Below are 26,237 nucleotides of genomic sequence, written 5' to 3' on the forward strand. Positions count from 1 at the left end.
CAACCAAAGTCCATACTTTGTTCTCATACATGGATCCCATCTCAGATTTCATGGCTTCAAGCCACTTTGCGGAATCTGGGCTCACCATCGCTTCTTCATAGTTCGTAGGTTCATCATGATCTAGTAGCATGACTTCCAGAACTGGATTACCGTACCACTCTGGTGCGGATCTTACTCTGGTTGATCTACGAGGTTCAGTAGTATCTTGTTCTGAAGTTTCATGATCATTATCATTAACTTCCTCACTTATTGGTGTAGGTGTCGCAGAAACAGTTTTCTGTGATGTACTACTTTCCAACAAGGGAGCAGGTACAGTTACCTCGTCAAGTTCTACTTTCCTCCCACTCACTTCTTTCGAGAGAAACTCCTTCTCAAGAAAGTTTCCGAATTTAGCAACAAAAGTCTTGCCTTCGGATCTGTGATAGAAGGTGTATCCAATAGTTTCCTTTGGATATCCTATGAAGACACATTTCTCCGATTTGGGTTCGAGCTTATCAGGTTGAAGCTTTTTCACATAAGCATCGCAGCCCCAAACTTTCAGAAACAACAACTTTGGTTTCTTGCCAAACCATAGTTCATAAGGCGTCGTCTCAACGGATTTTGATGGTGCCCTGTTTAACGTGAATGCGGTCGTCTCTAGAGCGTATCCCCAAAATGATAGCGGTAAATCAGTAAGAGATATCATAGATCGCACCATATCTAGTAAAGTACGATTACGACGTTCTGACACACCATTGCGCTGTGGTGTTCCGGGTGGCGTGAGTTGCGAAACTATTCCACAATTTTCAAATGTACACCAAACTCGTAACTCAAATATTCTCCTCCACGATCAGATCGTAGAAACTTTATTTTCTTGTTACGATGATTTTCCACTTCACTCTGAAATTCTTTAAACTTTTCAAATGTTTCAGATTTATGTTTCATTAAGTAGATATAACCATATCTGCTTAAATCATCTGTGAAGGTGAGAAAATAACGATATCCGCCACGAGCCTCAATATTCATCGGACCACATACATCGGTATGTATGATTTCCAACAAATCTGTTGCTCTCTCCATAGTACCGGAGAACGGTGTTTTAGTCATCTTGCCCATGAGGCACGGTTCGCAAGTACCAAGTGATTCATAATCAAGTGGTTCCAAAAGTCCATCAGTATGGAGTTTCTTCATGTGCTTTACACCGATATGACCTAAACGGCAGTGCCACAAATAAGTTGCACCATCATTATCAACTCTGCATCTTTTGGTTTCAACATTATGAATATGTGTATTACTACTCTCGAGATTCAATAAGAATAGACCACTCTTCAAGGGTGCATGACCATAAAAGATATTACTCATATAAATAGAACAACCATTATTCTCTGATTTAAATGAATAACCGTATCGCATTAAACAAGATCCAGATATAATGTTCATGCTCAACGCTGGCACCAAATAACAATTATTTAGGTCTAATATTAATCCCGAAGGTAGATGTAGAGGTAGCGTGCCGACCGCGATCACATCGACTTTGGAACCGTTTCCCACGCGCATCGTCACCTCGTCCTTAGCCAATCTTCGCTTAATCCGTAGCCCCTGTTTCGAGTTGCATATATTAGCAACAGAACCAGTATCAAATACCCAGGTGCTACTGTGAGCATTAGTAAGGTACACATCAATAACATGTATATCATATATACCTTTGTTCACCTTGCCATCCTTCTTATCCGCCAAATACTTTGGGCAGTTCCGCTTCCAGTGACCAGTCTGCTTGCAGTAGAAGCACTCAGTTTCAGGCTTAGGTCCAGACTTGGGTTTCTTCTCTTGAACAGCAACTTGCTTGCCGTTCTTCTTGAAGTTCCCCTTCTTCTTCCCTTTGCCCTTTTTCTTGAAACTAGTGGTTTTGTTAACCATCAACACTTGATGCTCCTTTTTGATTTCTACCTCCGCAGCTTTCAGCATCGCGAAGAGCTCGGGAATAGTCTTGTTCATCCCTTGCATATTATAGTTCATCACGAAGCTCTTGTAGCTTGGTGGCAGTGATTGGAGAATTCTGTCAATGACGCAATCATCTGGAAGATTAACTCCCAATTGAATCAAGTGATTATTATACCCAGACATTTTGAGTATATGCTCACTGACAGAACTGTTCTCCTCCATCTTGCAGCTATAGAACTTATTGGAGACTTCATATCTCTCAATCCGGGCATTTGCTTGAAATATCAACTTCAACTCCTGGAACATCTCATATGCTCCATGGCATTCAAAACGTCGTTGAAGTCCCGATTCTAAGCCGTAAAGCATGGCACACTAAACTATCGAGTAGTCATCAGCTTTGCTCTGCCAGACGTTCATAACATCTGGTGTTGCTCCAGCAGCAGGCCTGGCACCCAGCGGTGCTTCCAGGACGTAATTCTTCTGTGCAGCAATGAGGATAATCCTCAAGTTACGGACCCAGTCCGTGTAATTGCTACCATCATCTTTCAACTTTGCTTTCTCAAGGAACGCATTAAAATTCAATGAAACAACAGCACGAGCCATCTATCTACAATCAACATAAGCAAGCAAGATACTATCAGGTACTAAGTTCATGATAAATTTAAGTTCAATTAATCATATTACTTAAGAACTCCCACTTAGATAGACATCCCTCTAATCCTCTAAGTGATCACGTGATCCAAATCAACTAAACCATGTCCGATCATCACGTGAGATGGAGTAGTTTCATCGGTGAACATCATTATGTTGATCATATCTACTATATGATTCACGCTCGACCTTTCGGTCTCCGTGTTCCGAGGCCATATCTGTATATGCTTGGCTCGTCAAGTATAACCTGAGTATTCCGCGTGTGCAACTGTTTTGCACCCGTTGTATTTGAACGTAGAGCCTATCACACCCGATCATCACGTGGTGTCTCAGCACGAAGAACTTTCGCAACGGTGCATACTCAGGGAGAACACTTCTTGATAATTTAGTGAGAGATCATCTTATAATGCTACCGTCAATCAAAGCAAGATAAGATGCATAAAAAGATAAACATCACATGCAATCAATATAAGTGATATGATATGGCCATCATCATCTTGTGCTTGTGATCTCCATCTCCGAAGCACCGTCATGATCACCATCGTCACCGGCGCGACTCCTTGATCTCCATCGTAGCATCGTTGTCGCCTCGCCAATCTTATGCTTCCACGACTATCGCTACCACTTAGTGATAAAGTAAAGCATTACAGCGTGATTGCATTGCATACAATAAAGCGACAACCATATGGCTCCTGCCAGTTGCCGATAACTTGGTTACAAAACATGATCATCTCATACAATAGAATTCAGCATCATGCCTTGACCATATCACATCACAACATGCCCTGCAAAAACAAGTTAGACGTCCTCTACTTTGTTGTTGCATGTTTTACGTGGCTGCTACGGGCTTTAAGTAAGAACCAATCTCACCTACGCATCAAAACCACAACGATAGTTTGTCAAATAGACTCCGTTTTAACCTTCGCAAGGACCGGGCGTAGCCATACTTGGTTCAACTAAAGTTGGAGAGACAGTCGCCCGCAAGCCACCTGTGTGCAAAGCACGTCGGGAGAACCGGTCTCGCGTAAGCGTACGCGTAATGTTGGTCCGGGTCGTCTCGTCCAACAATGCCGCCGAACCAAAGTATGACATGCTGGTAGGCAGTATGACTTGTATCGTCCACAACTCACTTGTGTTCTACTCGTGCAAATAACATCAACATAAATAACCTAGGCTCGGATGCCACTGTTGGGGAACGTAGTAATTTCAAAAAATTTCCTACGCACACGCAAGATCATGTGATGCATAGCAACGAGAGGGGAGAGTGTTGTCTACGTACCCAACGCAGACCGACTGCGGAAGCGCTGACACGACGTAGAGGAAGTAGTCGTACGTCTTCACGATCCAACCGATCAAGCACCGAAACTACGGCGCCTCCGAGTTCGAGCACACGTTTAGCTCGATGACGATCCCCGGACTCCGATCCAGCAAAGTGTCGAGGAAGAGTTCCGTCAGCACGACGGCGTGGTGACGATCTTGATGAACTACAGCAGCAGGGCTTCGCCTAAACTCCGCTACAGTATTATCGAGGTATATGGTGGTAGGGGGCACCGCACACGGCTAAGGAATAGATCACGTGGATCAACTTGTGTGTCTAGAGGTGTCCCCTGCCTCCGTATATAAAGGAGCCAAGGGGGAGGGCTGGCCGGCCAAGGAGGAGGGCGCAGGAGAGTCCTACTCCCTCTGGGAGTAGGATTCCCCCTCCAATCCTAGTCCAACTAGGATTCCTCGGAGGGGAAAAGAGGAGGAGGGGCCCGGCCACCTCTCCTAGTCCTAATAGGACTAGGGGAAGGGGGAGGCGCGCAGCCCATCTAGGGCAGCCCCTTCTCTTTTCCACCAAGGCCCACTATGGCCCATATAGCTCCCGGGGGGTTCCGGTAACCCTCCCGGTACTCCGGTAAAATCCCGATTTCACCCGGAACACTTCCGATGTCCAAAAATAGGCTTCCAATATATCAATCTTTATGTCTCGACCATTTCCAGACTCCTAGTCATGTCCGTGATCACATCCGGGACTCCGAACAACCTTCGGTACATCAAAATGCATAAACTCATAATATAACTGTCATCGTAACCTTAAGCGTGCGGACCCTACGGGTTCGAGAACAATGTAGACATGACCGAGACATGTCTCCGGTCAATAACCAATAGCGGGACCTGGATGCCCATATTGGCTCCTACATATTCTACGAAGATCTTTATCGGTCAGACCGCATAACAACATACGTTGTTCCCTTTGTCATCGGTATGTTACTTGCCCGAGATTCGATCGTCGGTATCCAATACCTAGTTCAATCTCGTTACCGGCAAGTCTCTTTACTCGTTCCGTAATACATCATCTCACAACTAACATATTAGTTGTAATGCTTGCAAGGCTTTATGTGATGTGTATTACCGAGAGGGCCCAGAGATACCTCTCCGACAATCGGAGTGACAAATCCTAATCTCGAAATACGCCAACCCAACATCTACCTTTGGAGACACCTGTAATGCTCCTTTATAATTACCCAGTTACGTTGTGACGTTTGGTAGCACCCAAAGTGTTCCTCCGGCAAACGGGAGTTGCATAATCTCATAGTCATAGGAACATGTATAAGTCATGAAGAAAAGCAATAGCAACATACTAAACGATCGGGTGCTAAGCTAATGGAATGGGTCATGTCAATCAGATCATTCAACTAATGATGTGACCTTGTTAATCAAATAACAACTCTTTGTTCATGGTTAGGAAACATAACCATCTTTGATTAACGAGCTAGTCAAGTAGAGGCATACTAGTGACACTTTGTTTGTCTATGTATTCACACATGTATTATGTTTCCGGTTAATACAATTCTAGCATGAATAATAAACATTTATCATGATTATAAGGAAATAAATAATAACTTTATTATTGCCTCTAGGGCATATTTCCTTCACTCAATACAATGGTAAATTGTATAGGTGCACTAGTTCGGCGAAGAGATGGTGATACAGGTGGTATATGGATGGTAGATAAAGGTATTTGTAATCTGAAATAATAAAAACAGCAAGGTAACAAATGATAAAAGTGAGCGTAAACGGTATTGCAATGCGTTGAAACAAGGCCCAGGGTTCATACTTTCACTAGTGCAAGTCCTCTCAACAATACTAACATAATTGGATCACATAACTATCCCTCAACATGCAACAAAGAGTCACTCCAAAGTCACTAATAGTGGAGAACAAACGAAGAGATTATGGTAGGATACGAAACCACCTCAAAGTTATTCTTTCCAATCAATCCGTTGGGCTATTCCTATAAGTGTCACAAACAGCCCTAGAGTTCGTACTAGAATAACACCTTAAGACACAAATCAACTAAAACCCTAATGTCACCTAGATACTCCAATGTCACCTCAAGTATCCGTGGGTATGATTATACGATATGCATCACACAATCTCAGATCCATCTATTCAACCAACACATAGGACCTCAAAGAGTGCCCCAAAGTTTCTACCGGAGAATCACGACGAAAACGTGTGCCAACCCCTATGCATAGGTTCATGGGCGGAACCCGCAAGTTGATCACCAAAACATACATCAAGTGAATCACGTGGTATCCCATTGTCACCACAGATACGCACGGCAAGACATACATCAAGTGTTCTCAAATTTTTAAAGACTCAGTCCGATAAGATAACTCCAAAGGGGAAACTCAATTCATTACAAGAGAGAAGAGGGGGAGGAGAAACATAAGATCCAACTATAATAGCAAAACTCGCGATACATCAAGATCGTGCCAAATCAAGAACACGAGAGAGAGGGAGAGAGAGAGATCAAACACATAGCTACTGGTACATACCCTCAGCCCCGAGGAAGAACTACTCCCTCCTCGTCATGGAGAGCACCGGGATGATGAAGATGGCCACCGGGGAAGGGTTGCCCCCTCCGGCAGGGTGCCGGAATGGGTCTAGATTGGTTTTCGGTGGCTACGGAGGCTTCTGGCGGCGGAACTCCCGATCTATTGTGCCCCCTGATGTTTTTAGGGTATATGGAGATATATAGGCGAAAGGAGTACGTAGGTGGACCGAAGGGGGGGGCACGAGGTAGGGGGCGCGCCCCGGGGGGTGGGCGCGCCCCCTACCCTCGTGAGCTCCTCCTTCATCTTTTGACGTAGGGTCCAAGTCTATCCGGTAGGTTTCCTTCCAAAAATAACTTCTCCAGTTGATTTCGTTCCGTTTCGACTCCGTTTGATATTCCTTTTCTTCGAAACACTGAAATAGGCATAAAACAACAAATCTGGGCTGGGCCTCCGGTTAATAGGTTAGTCCCAAAAGTAATATAAAAGTGGATAATAAAGCCCAATATTGCCCAAAACAGTAGATACTATAGCATGGAGCAATCAAAAATTATAAATACGTTGGAGACGTATCAATAAACCGGCAAGTTCTACATTTTCAAACCGGCTGAATATCAGTTGAATATTTGAAGACCAATATTTTTGTCAAATCAGAGCATTGAAGGCCGATTCAAATGCATTCTTTATTTACAAATATCTTCTGCAAGTAAATTGATTAGGAAGCTGGTCTATTGACTCAGATTTTTTAGAAGAAAGAAATGATAAGGACTTAAGGATGATCAAGTGCCGGTTTATAAGAATATTTAACCCGGAGCACAACCCACCAAATTTGTTCTTGTGTTTGTTTTACAGGATCAGTTTAACATGGATAAATCCAAATTAAACTGGGGCTAATGTCGGAGATATACCCCGCCGTATGAACCCGGAGCAACGCTGTGTGTGCCATCCCATCATTTGATACAATGAGCGTCAAATAGGGAAATCTGAAAAGAGGGAAGGTATGGTTGAAGGCTACTGGCTGCGGCAGTACTCGTATGGGGCCACATTGGACCTCCTGCATTTGTCCCATCAATATGGCGGGCTTGGAGTTATTATTCTCTGGTCTGAATATTTGCCATGTGAATCCCTACTTAACTCTGGTTGCGTAAAACAATGAGCAAACACACAGGGCTCAACGTCATGGGCCTGGCACAATAGGAGGCGGGGCGAGTGATTTCTTTTTCGGGTTTCTGATAGTGGCTTTTTCATTGTTTTGGTAGCTTTTTCCACTCCGATTTCTTTTGTCTTGAGTTTCATATTTCATCCGGGTCTTCGCTGTGGTTTGCTTTGTTCGGCCTTTTTTTCTTTTTTCTTTTTAGAAAAAGGTTCACAAGTTTTTTAAAATACACATGAAATTGTAAAAATCTTCACATTTTTAAAATAAATGATCAAGTTTTTTCAAAAAATATTCACAAAATTAAAATATATTCAATATTTAAAATAATTAAATGGTTCTATTTTTATGGAAGACCCACGCGAAAACCCGTGAAACCAAAAGACCAGATAAAATTCGCTAGAAACCATTTAGCGACAGCATGGGCCGACCCATGTAGCGACCTGTGTGTCATCCCAACATTTTGACGCACAAAGCGTGGTATAGGGACTCCCATTCGGCTTGTTTGCTGGTCTGGGACGTCTTCATAAGGACCTTCTAAGTTGGGCTTCTTGACCCTAAAACGAAGTTGGGGTAGTTCCATGAGCCACTAGCTTGGCTTTGTTACATGATGTTGTATACACGATCCGGAGTCCTTTGAAAGTTTGAGGACCAATTTTGTTCCCCCAAAGTTTGTATCTCGCAGATGATTGTCAAACATGCTAGTCTTGTCAGGATGCAACACATTAGTATATCTCGGTGTGCCTTGGGCCCTTCCCGAGTGAGGCAAATCAATATTCATAGTGTGACTCTCAAGAGTGATTTTTTTTTTTGAGATTTCGGCTGTGATACCAGAGCACTGCCGATAGCTTCATTCGCAAGGCTAACATACTAGGAAAACATGGCCAGCATTTCAACCCTGCTGAGTGGTCGCTAAAGATGTTCCTCTTTCCTGTTCTTCCCGCCGAGGGAGAAAGGTGCTCTGTTTTGGTCAGCCCGGTCGCCCCACGTACTGAATCTTTCCGGTCAAATGCATGCCGCTACGATACATACACCGAACGAACGAGACAAATTAGCACGCCGAAGCCCGTGCGACCTGATCACAAAACGCGCTGCAGCTAGTCGCCAAGGCAAAGCGTCAGGTCGATGCGCTCGCCCGCCGCTGCATGCCTGCGAGCTAATTTGGCCTTTTCACGGCCGGTATCCCTGTCCGGTAGCCGTCGGAGGGACCTAAGCTAAATTAAACACTAGGTTTGGCGCTAGCTTCTGCCAAGATCGATCCGATAACGGCCTTGGAGTTGGACATGAGTACGTGATCCGTAACGGCTAGCGCCGATGCAGCCAGCCATGCAGGCGTTTACCAGCCCTAGCTAGCTATACGTGACTGTCGGATGTCCCTCCATTCAGAAGCTAGACTTGCCTACTATCCCTAGGCCGCAGTGCATATGCATGCATGCATGCCTACGGGCGATGACAGGCATATCCATACATGCTTTGGCTTTGCAATTTGCAACAGGTACTCGAGCTGCATGCATGCTCATGCTTTCGTTATTGGCAGCATGGCCACTTGCCCTGGCTTGCTATCCATGCACATTCGAGTATGTGACGTCCGTGTGATTACACATAGGTCAAGGTTCTTACTTAAGTTACTCATCTTGGATCAAATCTTTGTGGACGGTTGAATAGATTGGATCAAGCCTAGTCAGTGTACTTTCTCCGTTTTTATTTACTCCGCATATTAACTTTAACTGAAGTCAAACTTTATAAAATTTGACCAAGTTTATAGAAAACAATACGAACATTTGCAGTAAAAAAATTATATGATGTGAAAATATATGTAATGATGAATCCAATGGTATATATTTGGTGGTGTATATGTTAATATATTTTTGTACAAACTTGTTGAAAGTATATAAAGTTTGACTTTAGACAAATCTAATATGCGGAATAAATAAAAAAGAAGCGAGTATTTATATTGGTTTATTTATTTTCTTTTCCATTTTCATCTTTATAGAGTTATGGACAATATATTGATGTATACTGGCAAGCCTATTTCGTAGTAATATATATAGGGTCGCGCTATTCGTCACCCTGGGTGATGAATAGTTATTCTTCACCCCCCCTCTATTTTACTATCAATGCCCCGTAATTTTACGTTCCATAAGTTTTGTCTTATTTCCGACGTAAAAAGATATCGTAAGAAAATATATAATCGTTGTAAAAAATATTTTATGTTATGTAAAATTACAAACGTAAAAACATAGTGTAAAATACATATAAACTGCAAATTTTCTTGTCTTATGACCTATATTTTTATTTTTTATGCCAAATTTTACGTAGTGAATCAATAGGAATGTAACTATTTAAATTGCAAACGTAATTTAATTATGAAATGATCGTAAGATTACCTGGGACGAAAAATAACTTATTTTGCACAGAATAAGTTATTCTTCACCCGAGGTAATCTTACGATCATTTCATAATTAAATTACGTTTCGAATTCAAATAGTTACATTCCTATTGATTCACTACGTAAAATTTGACATAAGAAAATAAAAATATAGGTCATAAGACAATTTATTTTGCAGTTTATGTGTATTTTATACTATGTTTTTACGTTTGTAATTTTACATAACAAAAAATATTTTTTACGGCGATTATATATTTTCTTACGGTTCCTTTTTGCGTCGGAAATAAGACAAAACTTACGGAATGTAAAATTACGGTGCATTGATGGTAAAATAGAGGGGGGTGAAGAATAACTATTCCTCACCAGGGTGACGAATAGCGCACTCCTGGCTTCTTTCATTCGTCTACACACACCCAACCAACCAACAACCAACCAAAAGAAGAACATGATTAGCTAAGATCGCGGTAAATCCTGGCCAAACGTACGAATGCAGTAAATCCTGACCCGGCCGGCCACCTTACACACATTTCACCCACCTCTTTTACTGCCCGCCTTACGATTAAAGTTACACCCCTCGTGCACGTGCACACCACGATCGATCGACATTGCTAAGCCGGGTGGTTAGCTAGCTTCCCTTTCACTCATCGATCAGCTGATATTATTACATAGTACTGTACTACCATATATGGGCACTTTGCATGCTGTCACAGTGTCAGTGTGGTAGCACCGGCCGTCTGAAAATGCAGCGTTATTAAGTTACATCGTAAAACTTTGGTCCGTAAGTCGGCGACGACAATTGCATGCAGCTGATAGTTGGATACTGATCCAAAGCTGTAGGAGAGCAGTAGTCGAGGTTATAGAAATTTCAAGAAACGTAGTAGAATCTTAGATATGTATCCTTGTGATGGTTTGCATTGACGGTTTTTTGGCTTCACGATGTATCTACTCTGTGGCAGTGAAGGCCGTCGCAGCTCAATCCATGCATGCATTCGAACATCTTACATGGATGCATGTGTGGTCGTACTGGCCTTCTTTTTCTTTTGCTCCAGCAGCTTGCTTCAATTCCAAGCACCATATGATCGATGATGGATCGAGGGAGAAAAGGCGAAAGGCGAATGTACCTAGCTAGCTATAGCTGCGTGCATATGCATGCATGGCGCCCCGACCGGCCGGCCAGCCTCTTTTCGTAAAGAAAAATGCACATACCGGCCGGCCGGCCAGTGCTTCTCTCTCGCGCGCGCCCGGCCGATCGATCTTTGTCTGGGGTTCTCACTCGGATCTAGCCATGTCGGTTGATCGATCGATGACCCCTTTTTGCCTTTTGGGTTGCTCTGGGTTTTACGCTTGTACACCCAGCTTTGATTTTGTCTATGATCATCCCCATTACGAGTAGCAGCTTATGGAAAAGTACACAAGATAACGCATTGCCGAGGGCTGCAATCCAAAACAGCCCCTAGCCTCAAACCAATCACACAAGCTAGGGCCCTCTGCCTCCCACCGGCGTCGGCGCCAGTCCGTTTCGTCTTCGGTGGCCTTAGGGCCATAAAGGTAGCGTAGATCTCGGCCCTTGCCGGTGGGAGGGCTCAATTTTTAGATTTTTTTTTTGAACTTTGTTAGGGTTTGTGTCCTGCTCAGAAAGGCGAGACGGCGGCGGCTCCCTTAAGATGCAATAAAGGTCTCCCCGCCTAGCCTCCATTCCGGTGGTGCGTATAGCATTATCGGTGGGCATGTGGAGGTGTGTCTCTGGCGGATCTGTCTTCGAATCTATTCGTCGTGTTCGTGTGTCTTCAGGTTGGATCCTTTTGATCTACGCTCTTTCATCACGGCGGTTGCTGTTCTGGTGCGTTGGTTCTATGGGGCCTTAGCACGATGACTCCCGACTATCTACCAAGATTTGTCCGGCTCCGGCAAGGGAGGGGCGATGACAGCGGCGCGCCTTCGGCTCGCTTCAGTACTTGTAGTCGTCGCTAGGTGGTCTACGGACCTGGATGTCATTTTTAATATTTCTAGTGTTCGTTATACTACCATGATTGAGGATGAATAAATTGAAAGTTTTTCCCGCAAAAAAGAAAAAAAAAACTCACAAGTCTCCCTTAATAAAAAAGAACTCTGAAGTCTCAACACATCTGTCCCTGATGCATGTAATATACTCCCTCTGTTTTATAATATAAGAGCGTTTTGACATTAGTATAGTATAAAAACGCTTTTATATTATGGGAGGAAGGTATATCTATAAACACTGAGCCTACTGGGTACACAGTACACTAGTACTGTATAGTCACGCTTAAATGTTTTTTTTGATTTGTACCTAAATCGTAGTATCTCATTTTTACTTATATACTATGCAGCAGAGGTGAAGCATTGATATATACGAGTACGTACTACATGCATGCACGAATAGTGGTATTTTGCTAGGGCAACGGTGGAGTAGTGTTGCTCCATGCCATTTGGTCGTCAACCCATGCATGTGTCGGTTGAGAAAGCTAGGCACGCGTAGTGCTGTACGTACCTTCCCCACGTGTTCGTAACAGTTGCCTGCCCTGTAGCAGCACGTGCCATGCATGTATGCCTCGATCGTACCTAGCTAGTTTGACATGAGTCAGGTAAATTGCCCTACGTACGTACGCAGCTTGCATATCCATCGATCGATTATTGGATTTGACCACACTGACCTGAGCACTGATCAAGAACTAGTTAACCTCTGTGCCCGGTGCACCCTCGTGATGCCATCAGTCAAGACGCACGCATACACCGTGCATTTAATTGATCCAATAATAGTTTGTACCATCTTGCCTATCTAGGTGCAGATCATCGGTCCAGACACGCAGTAGTGCGTGGACCGGCCGTTGCTTGGCCACTGTACGTTAACTGTGTCCCAACTGCCAAGACCTCGCTCGTATTTTTTGACGTGCATGCTGCTTGAGTACTCGGAGTAGCTAGTAAGATTGACTATGAATCAAGCCGAGTAAGTTGTCCCTAGAGTTACAAAGAGCATGGACGCTGCTGTATCCCGGAAAAGGAGTGCTGATTGCGTTTGCGTGAGAGCAATACAAAGGTTACGAGCTCATATCATACACTAGTTCGCTACCGAAAGAAAGTTATATAACTTGGATGTTACAAAGAGCATGGTGATGTAGCAATGCAAGAATGGAAGTCTATAGGAATGTATATAAATCCAAGTCCAGTCATAGATCCGGCCGGTGAAGTTAGCACAGGTGTGTGTGGTTATGTATTTGTTGAGACTTGAGGGCCAGCCGGTGAGTTGAAGACAAAGCGATGGATACCATTGAAGACGTCCAACGAATTTTCAGGGGACCATTCACAATCATGCATATATTTCCAGATACCCCTCTCTTTCCATATGATTGTCTTGGATACCACGCCCTGCAATCATCCGGTCTGTATTCGATCGTGGCACTACTAGTAGCTAGCTACAGGTAGGTGCTACGTACGTACGTAGGTGCATGCATGAATGCCGCCAAATCGACCTAACTAGCGGCATTCATTCATGCAACTATGCAAGCATTCATAAGCACGTAGCTATCGGTGTGTATGGAGTGATTGGCAGGTGCGTATATGCAGCAACCTGTCCAACACATTACAGCTCGATCGGCAGGAGCCTCTGTGACTGTGAGAGTACATTGACGGTGAGGTTGGTAGAGAGAGAGAGAGACGAGCAATACTCCATTGACGGGGCACTGTGCATGGTCTCTCTCTCTCCTCTTTTTGTGCCACTGTGCCCACCGTACCGCTAGTTCGTTGTCTCTCTAGATGGTCCCTGCATGCGTGTAGGATGCACATACGCCCTACATACGTACCTCCGCCAGAGAGAGAGAGAGAGAGAAGGGGGGGGGGGGGGGGGGGGAAGGGAGCACGCAGGATTATGTGCGCTAAATGATGGTCCGAGCTAGAGCGCTACACGACGATGCATGGGGCCATGGTTATTTACTCACTAATCTCCAGGAAATTAATGACCTCCCGCACGCCAACAAGAAGAAAAGCCAAAACTTCCTGTGCTGCTGACCCGGCAAGCTAGCACGCTTAGTTTCGGTTGGGTAGGTGTGGCATTAATGGATGAGAGTGAAGTGAAATTGTAATAACCACTCTCTCGCGGTTTCTTTTCACTCAAACTTCATAAAATTTGTCTAAAACCAGTATATACAACCCTAAATTTATAATGTAAATATTAATTTCATAATGCATCTGCTGATATCGATTTGGTATCGTGGATATTGATATTTATTCAAATAAACATGGTCAATTCACAAAAAAAACATGGTCAAACTTTACTATGTTAGACATTAAACAAATGTATGTGCGAAGTAAAAAATCAAAGTACTTATATATGCTTTTTGAAGCTTAGTAAGAGCAACTACAACGACAAGTACTTAAATTCGCCCCCCCTCAAACGCCCACGGACAGTGATCTGACAACACATCAAAAAATCGGTTTCACAACTGGATATCCCATTTGCAAATCATCAAATCCATATTATTGCATGCACGTGAAACCTAGCGGAGCTTGTCCGGGCCGCCGTGCCCATGTCCAGCAGCTAGTTGCTTCTCTCGGAGTATTGGTGCGTAATAAGCTCAAACATATACTTTACAAGCTCTACATGTAATACTCCAAACATTCGCCAGAAGCTCTACAAGTGTAATAACTAGCTACAAGCTCTGCAAGTATGGCAATCACAGTTACAAGCTCCACATGCGTAATAACCAGATACAGTTACAAGCTATGTTCTTCAGCGTGGAGCTCCTTCGATAGCGATCACAAACTAGGCACCTGCTACTGTCAGGACTGGGCTAACAAAACGGTGATATGCCTTTCACGGTCGCCCTGTTACATGAATCAGTAGAGAAGAATTAGAAAACTGGAGCCAATATACTAAGAAGAGACCATTCAAAAAATGACAGATATTTAGACTAGAATGACGACACAAATTCAGCTATTACCATGCTTTTTGTTCTCCAGCTAGTTAAAATGGCATACTCATTCATACAAGAAAACAAAGACACAATATGAATATACATTGCACAAGTGCGGGTCGTGCAAAAAACTTCACTACAAGAAATTGCGCCTAAACAACAATACCATTCTACTACCACAACCATCCAATCAATAGGCAAGGTTTAACATTACTACTCAGAGCACGCATACTAACATCACAAACACACTAGAGAATAAAGGGAACCAAGAGAGATACCAAAGGATGATAGCATCGCGATGATCTAGATTGAGTTAGCATCTATGAGGAGGTGAATTATCACCATGGTGTGCTTGATGATGCACACGGCCATGATCTTCTTGCCACCGTTGCATCTGTGCGCTCGATGACGGGGGTACCAATGCATTCAGGTAGACCAAAATCACCATCACTAGCCCACAACTTCAAGTGCAAACTAAGTATGTATCAAGTGACAAAGAAAACAAGTTGAGAAAAACACAGAAAATAATTACTTCATGTCATGTAGAGTTCAAACTGAATAAACATATACAAAGTTCAAACCGAATAAACATATGCATGACATTGTACAGTAGATGAAAGAAGGACAACATCTATAAGGTTAGCCGACCTTAATAAAGACATACAGAGAGAGCAAGTGTTCTCAGGTTATTCTTAACATGGCGGCCTAACTTATACTTAATTTTGAGCAAACTGTACATATGAACACAGGGTTAGGCAAGACAGTAAAGAAAAACAGAGGTGTTAGAGTTAGAAAACACTGGTGATACAAGTAGCATAAGCATAATACAACACGATATATTTGTTGTGTGGATATATACATGTAATTGTCCTTCACTGTATCTTCCAAATTAATAGTTACCACAGCAAAAACCTTGACAAGAGACGATAAACTTTGACATCATAAGGTGAGACGAAAGATAGCAAACAACACATGTCAGCCATCAATTTTTATTCTACTGAAGCAATTGGACAACAACCACCTATTTTGTAACAACTTCAGTTAATTGGGAGAATCCAACCAAACCAATTGATAATCAAAATTCTACTGAATTTTGGCACATCAAGCAAGCAACTTAATTGGAAAAAATGGAATTTAATCAAGCATGTAAGCAAATTTGGAGCAGCAGCAAATTAGGGACCAATTCTAGGAAACCAAAACATGAACATAATTGAAGGAATATTTTTTTCCAGATTCAATTGTATATAACACATTCACAACAGAGTTAATTGGAAGCGAAATCACAACTTAAACTGCTTGTACTTAGCATGACCACGGTGCATGACAACACAATCAATCAAACAATAGTTGTAAATTCTGTTTGAGCAGGGTGATTCTGTGAGCTCGTACTTATCATGACCACGTTGCTGCCTTCCCACATGAGCTCCTCTTTGAGGTTGTCGAACTGCTCGTTGGACATGATGGCCTTATGGTCATAGTAGGACTGCACAAGAGTGCATGTTGAGGAGCAACAGAGAGAGATACAAGTCAGACAGATAGAGTAATCGACGGAAACATGAAGAAGGTGAATCAGTTGTACGTACCTATAGGGCTCTGAGGAACTCCTGCTGCTCGATGGTCCTCTTCTTCTTGCCATCGATGCTGCAGTAGGGGATCACGTTGTCGTCCACCACCTCCTCCTTCGGAGATGGCCTTCAGATCCGACCCGGGTCAGGGAGGGTCACAACTGGGGGCATGGAAGACGCCGACAGCAGCACGCCTTCAGATCCAGCACGGGTTCCAACCTAGCATCCGGGAAAAGTAGGCTCATACATCAGGACCACTAAAACCAAGCTCTCCGTGGCCGATCCTGACCATTCAGCTAGTCGTACAACTTTGTGTACAAGTCACCTCCGCCTAAAAGAAACAAGCAGCAGCCGCAGGCCATGGTTAGTCAGCAGCTAGCACAACATAATTAACAGCCAGCTAAAGCTTAATACAAGATCATATTAATAGTTAGCATGCATCAATACAGGAATCTACGATGTTGGATAAGGTGATAAAGAAAAACAGAAATAATGGAGTTAGAAACATATGCAGCACATTGATAAAATAGAACAATAGATTTAATGTGTATATATTCTGGTGACTCTGCGAATTGTTACATGATACACTCGTGTGTGTATACTCTGATGAGCCATTACCATCTAGCCAACAACAACATGGACATAATACTAATTACCTACACAAGCCATCAATCTCTCCATGAGAAGGCCACGGTTATTCTAGAACAGTATGAGAACGGCAAGCATTGCATCCTTGCCCTTCACTCGAAGCTCCAGGACACAATAACAACATAAATGCCCACCTTTTTTGCTTGAAGGCACACCTAAACTAGGGACACAGGAAATAAAAAGGCTATATTGCGCAAACACCCACTACAAAAAAAAGACACATCCGTGATATTTTGGGCCAAACGAATTTTTTTTCTCTCATACTTATGACACTTCTATAATGATAATTGTGACAAAACCCGGTATCATCATAGATGTGGTGGGGTCCTACTTCTATGACAAAAAATCATGACAGAAAATGGGCTTTTCGTCCTGGGCGGGCCGGAGACGTAGCTGCATGACATTCTTCGGGCCATCCATGACGGAAAAAACCATGGTAGAAGCGAGGGCGAGGAAAATATCGGGGTGTTCCCGGTTACGGTGGGTGTTCGGGGCCGAGCGATGTGCGTTTCTCTTGTACATGCACGCGCGTGGGTGCGAGGCATTGGGCTCTAACTGAACCGGAGCGAGGCGTTGGGCTCTAACTGAACCCGAGCGATTGCACTACAGACTACGCGTTACTGAACCTAAGCGATCGATCGATGGCTGTTAACTGAACCCGGTCGAGCGATTTCTTCGCTACTGCTGCTAACTGAAGCCGATCGATGCTGCCTCTGGATGAACAGTGAGCGTTGCTGGGGGGTTTGGATAAACAGTTCCCGGTGGGGGTGGATGAACAGGACCCCATGGTGTTGCCTCTGGATGAACAGGACCCCGATCGATCGAGCCGGTTGGGGCTGGATGAACAGGACCCCGTGGAGGGTAGGATGAACAGGACCACCCTGTGGAGGGCTGGATGAACAGTAGACGGTGGAGTGCTGGATGAAAAGTAGCCCGTGGAGGAGTGGTTGAACAGGAGCCCGTGGAGAGGGCTGGTTGAACAGTAGCCAGTGGGGTAGCGCGTGGTGGAGGATGGATGAACAGGAGCCCATGGATGAACAGTCGCAGGTGGAGGTTGGAGGAGGTCGACGATGGATGAACAGTAGCCCGTGGAGGCTGGAGGGGGTCGACGGTGGAGATGAATAGTATCCCGTGGAGTCCTGTTTTGCGGTACGCCACATGTAACGCCCCGGACACACCCGCCGGTGGTCGTTACTCCTGGCAGGATCTAGACTAGCCCCATAGATCAATATTAGTCTTTTCTGCGCACTTTGTCCTCACTCGTGCGCACCCGGGAGCAACTTCCCGGTCGGTCACCCATCCTGAAATTACTCCAAGCTGAGCACGCTTAACTTTGGAGTTCTGTTCGAATGGGCTTTCGGAAAAGAAGGAATTCCTTATTGATATGAGTAGTCTATCATCCCTATTAAGCCAGGCTATCACATACACCCCCACTTAGAGGAACCGACGTCCTCGTCGGGCCACAGGAACGTTCCCTCTTGGCACAAAAGTCTGTGCATCCAGTCCAGTACATGTGCCATGCCGTGTGCCACGACGGGTCACAAATGTCATGAACAACATGACCGCACACCTGTCCGCAAACATCCGTGTAACCGCGAGGGTCGGCTCTGATACCAACTTGTAACGCTCCGGACACACCCGCCGGTGGTCGTTACTCCTGGCAGGATCTAGACTAGCCCCACAGATCAATATTAGTCTTTTCTGCGCCCTTTGTCCTCACTCGTGCGCACCCGGGAGCAACTTCCCGGTCGGTCACCCATCCTGAAATTACTCCAAGCTGAGCACGCTTAACTTTGGAGTTCTGTTCGAATGGGCTTTCGGAAAAGAAGGAATTCCTTATTGATATGAGTAGTCTATCATCCCTATTAAGCCAGGCTATCACATACACCCCCACTTAGAGGAACCGACGTCCTCGTCGGGCCACAGGAACGTTCCCTCTTGGCACAAAAGTCTGTGCATCCAGTCCAGTACATGTGCCATGCTGTGTGCCACGACGGGTCACAAACGTCATGAACAACATGACCGCACACCTGTCCGCAAACATCCGTGTAACCGCGAGGGTCGGCTCTGATACCAACTTGTAACGCCCCGGACACACCCGCCGGTGGTCGTTACTCCTGGCAGGATCTAGACTAGCCCCACAGATCAATATTAGTCTTTTCTGCGCACTTTGTCCTCACTCGTGCGCACCCGGGAGCAACTTCCCGGTCGGTCACCCATCCTGAAATTACTCCAAGCTGAGCACGCTTAACTTTGGAGTTCTGTTTGAATGGGCTTTCGGAAAAGAAGGAATTCCTTATTGATATGAGTAGTCTATCATCCCTATTAAGCCAGGCTATCACACCACACCCCTCCCGATGAACAGGACCCCCGTTTCGACCGTAGCGCTCCAACACAAGTCCGTTTCCTCCGTTTTGCGGTACGCCACACCCCTCCGACCAACAGGACCCCCGTTTCGACCGTAGGAGGTCCGTTTCCTCCGTTTTGCGATACGCCAGACCCCTCCCAATGAACAGGATTCCGTTTCAAATGTGGCCGGTCGAACACAAGGCCGTTTCCTTCGTTCTGCGGTACACCAGGCCTCGTTTCCATCGGCTGTTCCGTACAAGCCCCCCCGATGAACACGATGACGCATTCCGTTCCAACCCAGCCGGTTGGCTCCCCATGAACACGACGACGACGCAGTTTCTCCGTTTCGACCAAGCCATGTACACGAGCCTTGGCCGTACGTATGCATGAGTAGGCGTTCGAGACCCTGCCCGTATGTACGTACGTGGCTGTATTTTCTTTCTTGCACACTGGCCACTGTACGTACGTGTACATGCTACATGCGCGCCTCTACTACGACACGTGCGCGCCTCTACATCGACTAGTATGTACGTGCACGTTCGCGACCAGAATGACAATGCTATGTACGGTTCGACCAGGTGGGTTCCGACTGTCAGGCACTTCCTTGCGTGCGAAGATGTACCTGGTGGGTCCCAGCAGTCAGGGGGACAAATCATTTTTTTGCCCGGACGCACTTCCTTGCGTGCGAAGATGTAGCTGGTAGGTCCCAGCAGACAGGGGGAAACGTTTTTTTTTCGCGAAATACAGTTGCCCATCCGGTGGGTCCCTGCTGTCAGGTGGAGGAATAATTATTTTGTGCGTAATAAGGAGGAACTTCCTTGCGGCCACCGTGAACCCAGCTGTAAGCCTCTCCATGTACAATACTCTTCCGATAGAAGTCGTTCCTTGACCACGTTGACCACGCCGCGCCAAGAGCACCAGGGCGGTGGACGATGGCGAGGACTAGGAAGAGGACGACGCGGAGCCGGGGAAGACGCGGCAGTGGAAGCCCGCGCGGAGAGGAGTACGAGGGTTCACTGGTTCGGCTGCGGCGTGAGGCTGCCGTTGCTGCAGGGCCTGGCCAGTGGTGGGAATAGTAGGGGGCGGTGAGGCCTCTGCGGCAGCACAGCCGGTCATGGGAGGCAGGAGCATGCGGCACGACCGGCGCTGCTTTGGGCGGCTGGAGCAAGAAGACCAGAGGTTGAAGAAGCACTACTGCCGTTGGATGGACATCGTACGGTCACTGGAGGTAGAATCGTTCATATTGACTAAGTTGACAAAGCACTCCGTCCCCGTCAACTTAGTAGGCCCACAAGTAAGCCTCCCACCAAGGTGGGTCCCAACTAGCAGGGGGAGTATTCATTTTTTTGTGCGTAATAAGGAGGCACCTCCGGTGGGTCCGAGCTGACAGCGGGGGGAACGTTTTTTTGCGAAATACGTTGGCCCGTCTGGTGGGTCCCATCAGTCAGGGGGGAAATGTTTTTTCGCCAAATACGGTGGCCCGTTCGGTGGGTCCCTACTGTCAGGTGCAGGAATAATTATTTTGCGCATAATAAGGAGGCACTTCCTTACGGCTGCCATGGACCGAGCTGTCAGCCTCTCCACGTACAGTACTCTTCCGATGGAAGTCGTTCCTTGACCACGTTGACCACACCACGTCGAGAGCACTAGGGCGATGGACGACGGCGAGGCCTAGGAAGGGGACGATGCGGAGCCGGGGAAGATGCGACAGTGGAAGCCCGCGCGGAGAGGAGTACGAGGGTTCACTGGTTCGGCTGCGGTGTGAGGCTGCCGTTCCCGCAGGGCCTGGCCAGCGGTGGGAATAGTAGGGGGTGGTGAGGCCTCTGCGGCAGCACAGCCGTCCACGGGAGGCAGGAGCATGCGGCATGACCAGCGCTGCTTTGGGCGGCTGGAGCAAGAAGACCAGAGGTTGAAGAAGCACTACGGCCGTTGGATGGACATCGTACAGTCACTGGAGGTAGAATCGTTCATATTGACTAAGTTGACAAAGCACTCCGTCCCCGTCAACTTAGTAGGCCCACAAGTCAGTCTCCCACCAAGGTGGGTCCCAACTAGCAGGGGGAGTATTCATTTTTTTGTGCGTAATAAGGAGGCACCTTCGGTGGGTCCGAGCTTATAGCGGGGGGAACATTTTTTCGTGAAATACATTGGCCCGTCCGGTGGGTCCCAGAAGTTAGGGGAAACATTTTTTCGCCAAATACGATGGCCCGTCTGGTGGGTCCCTACTATCAGGTGGAGGAATAATTATTTTTCGCGTAATAAGGAGGCACTTCCTTGCGGCTGCCGTGGACCCAGCTGTCAGCCTCTCCACGTACAGTACTCTTCCGGTGGAAGTCGTTCCTTGACCACGTTGACCACGCCGCGCCGAGAGCACCAGGGCGGTGGACGACGGCGAGGCCTAGGAAGGGGACAACGCGGAGCCGGGGAAGACGCGACAGTGGATGCCCACACGAAAAGGAGTACGAGGGTTCACTGGTTCAGCTGCGGTGTGAGGCTGTCATCGCCGCAGAATAATAGGGGGTGTGGGTGAGTTGAGGGATACCCTGGCCAGCGGTGGGAGTAGTAGGGGCGGTGAGGCCTGCGCGGCAGCACAGCCGGCCACGGGAGGCAGGAGTAGGTGGCACGACCGGCACTGCTTTGGACGGCTGGAGCAAGAAGACTAGAGGTTGAAGAAGCACGACGGCCGTTGGATGGACATCGTACGGTCACTGCAGCTAGAATCGTTTATATTGACTAAGTTGACAAAGCCCTTGGTACACGTCAACTTAGTAGGCCCACATGTCAGCTTCCGAAACGGTGCGCCCCAGATGTCAGGGGGAGGAATCATTTTTTGAGCGGGTAAAGTTAGAATATCCGAGATTGAAGAAGAAGCACATCATCTATTGGATGGACATCCAACGGCCACTGCCGCTAGAACCGTGTGTTGACTATAAGTTGACAAAGCCTTGCATACACGTCAACTCTTATTTTATAGGGCATGCGTCAACTTAGTAAGGCCACAAGTGTGTGACAGAGAACTTATAGGACGTTTGAGATTTGTAAGAATGTGCAGCCAATTTCCGAATTGTAATGGAATTTACTACAACCCATTTATAGTTTGTTAAAAGTACAACCCATTTCAACCAACCGTTCAAAACAGAATTCAATAAAATTTTCCACATTTTAATGGGATCCGAAATATTTTTATCCCGAAGTTTCTAGTCAGATTAAATACAATTTCAATATAAATTTATATTACATAAAAATCCAACGAAACATTGCGCTCGCAACAATTAATGAAATTAAAATTTTCAATATCCAAAAGTAATATTTTATAAAGTAATTACGTGTTTGGTGCATTTTTTATATTTACTGCCTAGTTTTTATAATTACATCCCATTTATTATTTCTTAAAGCCAATTTTCTTGTTAAGCCTAATGCATCCCTCCTAGGAAAGATTTGCAGCCCAGCGGGACGGACAATAACAACTTGACCTTGCCTGGGTATTCCTAAAAAAGTATAGCTGGGCTAGCCATTTTCAGCTTGAAAAAAATTAAGATCTGGGTTGGATATCTGGCCTGGGCTAGACGGGCCACATCCCGCCCAGTTAATAGCTGCATCGATATTTTCGTTGTTGTTCAAAGGAGAAAAATTAGCATCTGGGCTAAACATCGCTCAAGAAAAACTCTGCAGTGCTCACACTTCAAAAACACAAATACTGCTCGAGCTGCTTGGTCCCAGCTGTCGCCCGCTTCTTGTGCAATTATCTCGTTTCTTGACTATATAGGTTGACAATGGTGTGGGACCGTGATGTCAGGAAACCAGGAGGAAGCAAAAAAATTATAGTTTTATATACTAATAAGGAGGCACTTGCGTACGTGCGGCTATGGCCCTAGTGGGTCCCCACTGCCATCCTCTCCAAGTAAAGTCATCTCCCCATCCTCATGTACGTTGACCACGTTGACAACCCGAGACGGCGGCGCCACGATGAGCGCAACAAATCGAAGGGCGACGGAGAGGGCCTCGCGGGCCCTACAGATGGTCTGATACAGCGCCCGCTGCTCATTCGAGAAGCCATGATCATAGGGCCACATGTCTGCGATGACATTGTCGTTCACTTGTTCACCGGTGCTTGTTGAGGAGATGGAGGTTGCAACACAGGTCCTCCTGCGCTGGTAGCTCTTCCGCCATTAGGGCGTCGAAGTGCGGCCGCACCTGCTCGATGGTGAACACGGTATTAACCGGCTTGGACAGTGGCGCCGACTCCTGGTCGGAAGCTACGTCCATCGTCTGATTGTCGTCGCTCAGCTCGGCGAGGTAGCTGGCGAGCCAGCATGTCTGCCTGCTGGACCGACCCGCTGCCAAGCACGAGTCTGACTGCCCTCGCCCACCCAGACCGCCTCCCTCGTCGGCGCGCGCTTTCCGCCCGAAACGGTCAGCGCCGCCTGTCCCGCTTCCCGGTGCATGCGATTGCTCCGCCTTCAAACGACACAAGTGCCGTTCGTCCGTCCTTCTACCACCCACATTAATGATACACAGTTGCCGAGGCGGCTACTCCAGCTCCACACGTCCATCCCTCCACCGCCCACCATGGCTATATAAACTGTTGCGCCGGCCATAGCCGCAGCCATCTGCATCCATTCCTATTATCCTGTCCACACCACTACTGCCCACCATGGCTTCCTCACGCTCCAGCGCTCTTTGGGACGGGCGGACGATGGACCACAAGGAGATGGTAGCTATTGCTGCCGACTGGCTGGCCGGCAGGCAGCTGGAGGACGACGACGTCCAAATGGATAACATGGTAGTCGACGATCCTGCGCCAACCCCCTCCTCCGCGCCATCCTCGCCGGTGCATTGCACCATGACCATCGGCGAGGCCCGTGCCCAATATATGGACATGGTGAGGCAGAAGCGTGAGGAGCAGTTCCGGGAGGCACAGGCCGACACCGCCTACAACCACCATCTCCTCCAGGAGCACCTGCAGGCGGAGGAGAAGATCACCGCGGAGCGGGCGGAGCAGGAGGCGCTGCTCGACTCATACCGCTCCGCCCACGAGGGCCGCCTCGAGCGCTGGCGGTACCGCATGCGGGTGGCGGAGGCTGCGGCCGCCTACAAAGAGGGCGGTGAAGTGGGTGACGCGCTGTTTGGCGAGACCGAGGACGAGGCAGAGGACAATGCCGGCGCCGACGAGTCCCCGCTCCACTAGCGTCGACGAGGCCCTGCTCCGCCGAGGCCCCGCGACGCCAACAATGAGGCAGAGGACACCGTTGGCTCCGCCGAGGCCCCACCCTGCCGGCAACGAGGGGGAGGATTTCCTCCGCTCCGCCGAGGCACCGCCCGTCGGCAACGAGACAAAGGACATTGCCGGCTCCGCCGAGGCCCCGCCCCGCTGCCAACGAGGCCGCGCCACACAGAAAACGAGGAAGAGTAGAACACGGTAGGTCGCCGCCGCTCGGGTCCAAGTAAGGCCACCACTGCTACCCTCCGGTTGCTGGCACTGAGTTGTACATCATGGAGCAATTCTATGATTACAGGATGATTGAAGAGCGCTCCGTGGTTGAGCAAGCTCATGAGATACAGTCATTTTCTAGAGAACTTGAGCACTTCAGTTGTATGCTACCAGACAAGTTTGTTGCCGGAGGTATCATCACTAAGCTTCCTCCTTCGTGGATCTCATTGGCACTCTTGATGTGGAAGAAAAGGCGAGAGCAAAGGACACACGTGCTCGAGGAATTGAGGGAGGATCTAGTGCCGATCTGGTACAGAAGAAGAACTTCCAGCCCCATAAGTTCAAGAACAATGGCAAGTTTGATGATAAAGCAAAGTTTGATGCTAAAGCAAAGTTTGATGGGAAGAACAAGGCTGTGCTGAAGGAAATATGCCCTAGAGGCAATAATAATGTTATTATTTTATTTCCTTATATCATGATAAATGTTTATTATTCATGCTAGAATTGTATTATCCGGAAACATAATACTTGTGTGAATACATAGACAAACCAAACGTCACTAGTATGCCTCTACTTGACTAGCTCGTTGATCAAAGATGGTTATGTTTCCTAGCCATAGACATGTGTTGTCATTTGATTAATGGGATCACATCATTAGGAGAATGATGTGATTGACATGACCCATTCCATTAGCTTAGCACCCGATCGTTTAGTATGTTGCTATTGCTTTCTTCATGACTTATACATGTTCCTATGACTATGAGATTATGCAACTCCCGTTTACCGGAGGAACACTTTGTGTGCTACCAAACGTCACAACGTAACTGGGTGATTATAAAGGAGCTCTACAGGTGTCTCCAAAGGTAAATGTTGGGTTGCCGTATTTCGAGATTAGGATTTGTCACTCCGATTGTCGGAGAGGTATCTCTGGACCCTCTCGGTAATGCACATCACATAAGCCTTGCAAGCATTGCAACTAATGAGTTAGTTGCGAGATGATGTATTACGAAACGAGTAAAGAGACTTGCCGGTAACGAGATTGAACTAGGTATTGAGATACCGACGATCGAATCTCGAGCAAGTAACATACCGATGACAAAGGGAACAAAGTATGTTGTTATGCGCTCTGACCGATAAAGATCTTCGTAGAATATGTAGGAGCCAATATGAGCATCCAGGTTCCACTATTGGTTATTGACCGGAGACGTGTCTCGGTCATGTCTACATTGTTCTCGAACCCGTAGGGTCCGCACGCTTAAGGTTTCGATGACAGTTATATTATGAGTTTATGCTTTTTGATGTACCAAAGTTTGTTCGGAGTCCCGGATGTGATCACGGACATGACGAGGAGTCTCGAAATGGTCGAGACATAAAGATTGATA

The 26,237-nt window shown here is 46.6% G+C and overlaps 1 long non-coding RNA gene across 3 annotated transcripts; it reads right to left on the reverse strand.

Moving 5' to 3' along the window:
• Positions 1–14,343: 14,343 nt before the first annotated feature.
• On the reverse strand, positions 14,344–16,710 carry LOC125555711 (uncharacterized). Of its 3 annotated transcripts, none has more exons than XR_007304823.2 (4): positions 16,446–16,710; positions 16,252–16,345; positions 15,141–15,256; positions 14,344–14,773 (listed from the first exon to the last, which is right to left on the reverse strand). It is a non-coding gene; the product is annotated as an uncharacterized LOC125555711 (long non-coding RNA). The 3 variants fall into 3 exon arrangements; XR_015603234.1 differs by having other exon boundaries at positions 15,141–15,336; XR_007304822.2 differs by having other exon boundaries at positions 15,141–16,345.
• Between the last annotated feature and the right edge of the window lie 9,527 nt (positions 16,711–26,237).

The sequence above is a fragment of the Triticum urartu genome, chromosome 5A (assembly GCF_056163025.1).
Source record: "Triticum urartu cultivar PI428250 chromosome 5A, HENAU_Tu73, whole genome shotgun sequence".
Taxonomy (NCBI): Eukaryota; Viridiplantae; Streptophyta; class Magnoliopsida; order Poales; family Poaceae; genus Triticum; species Triticum urartu.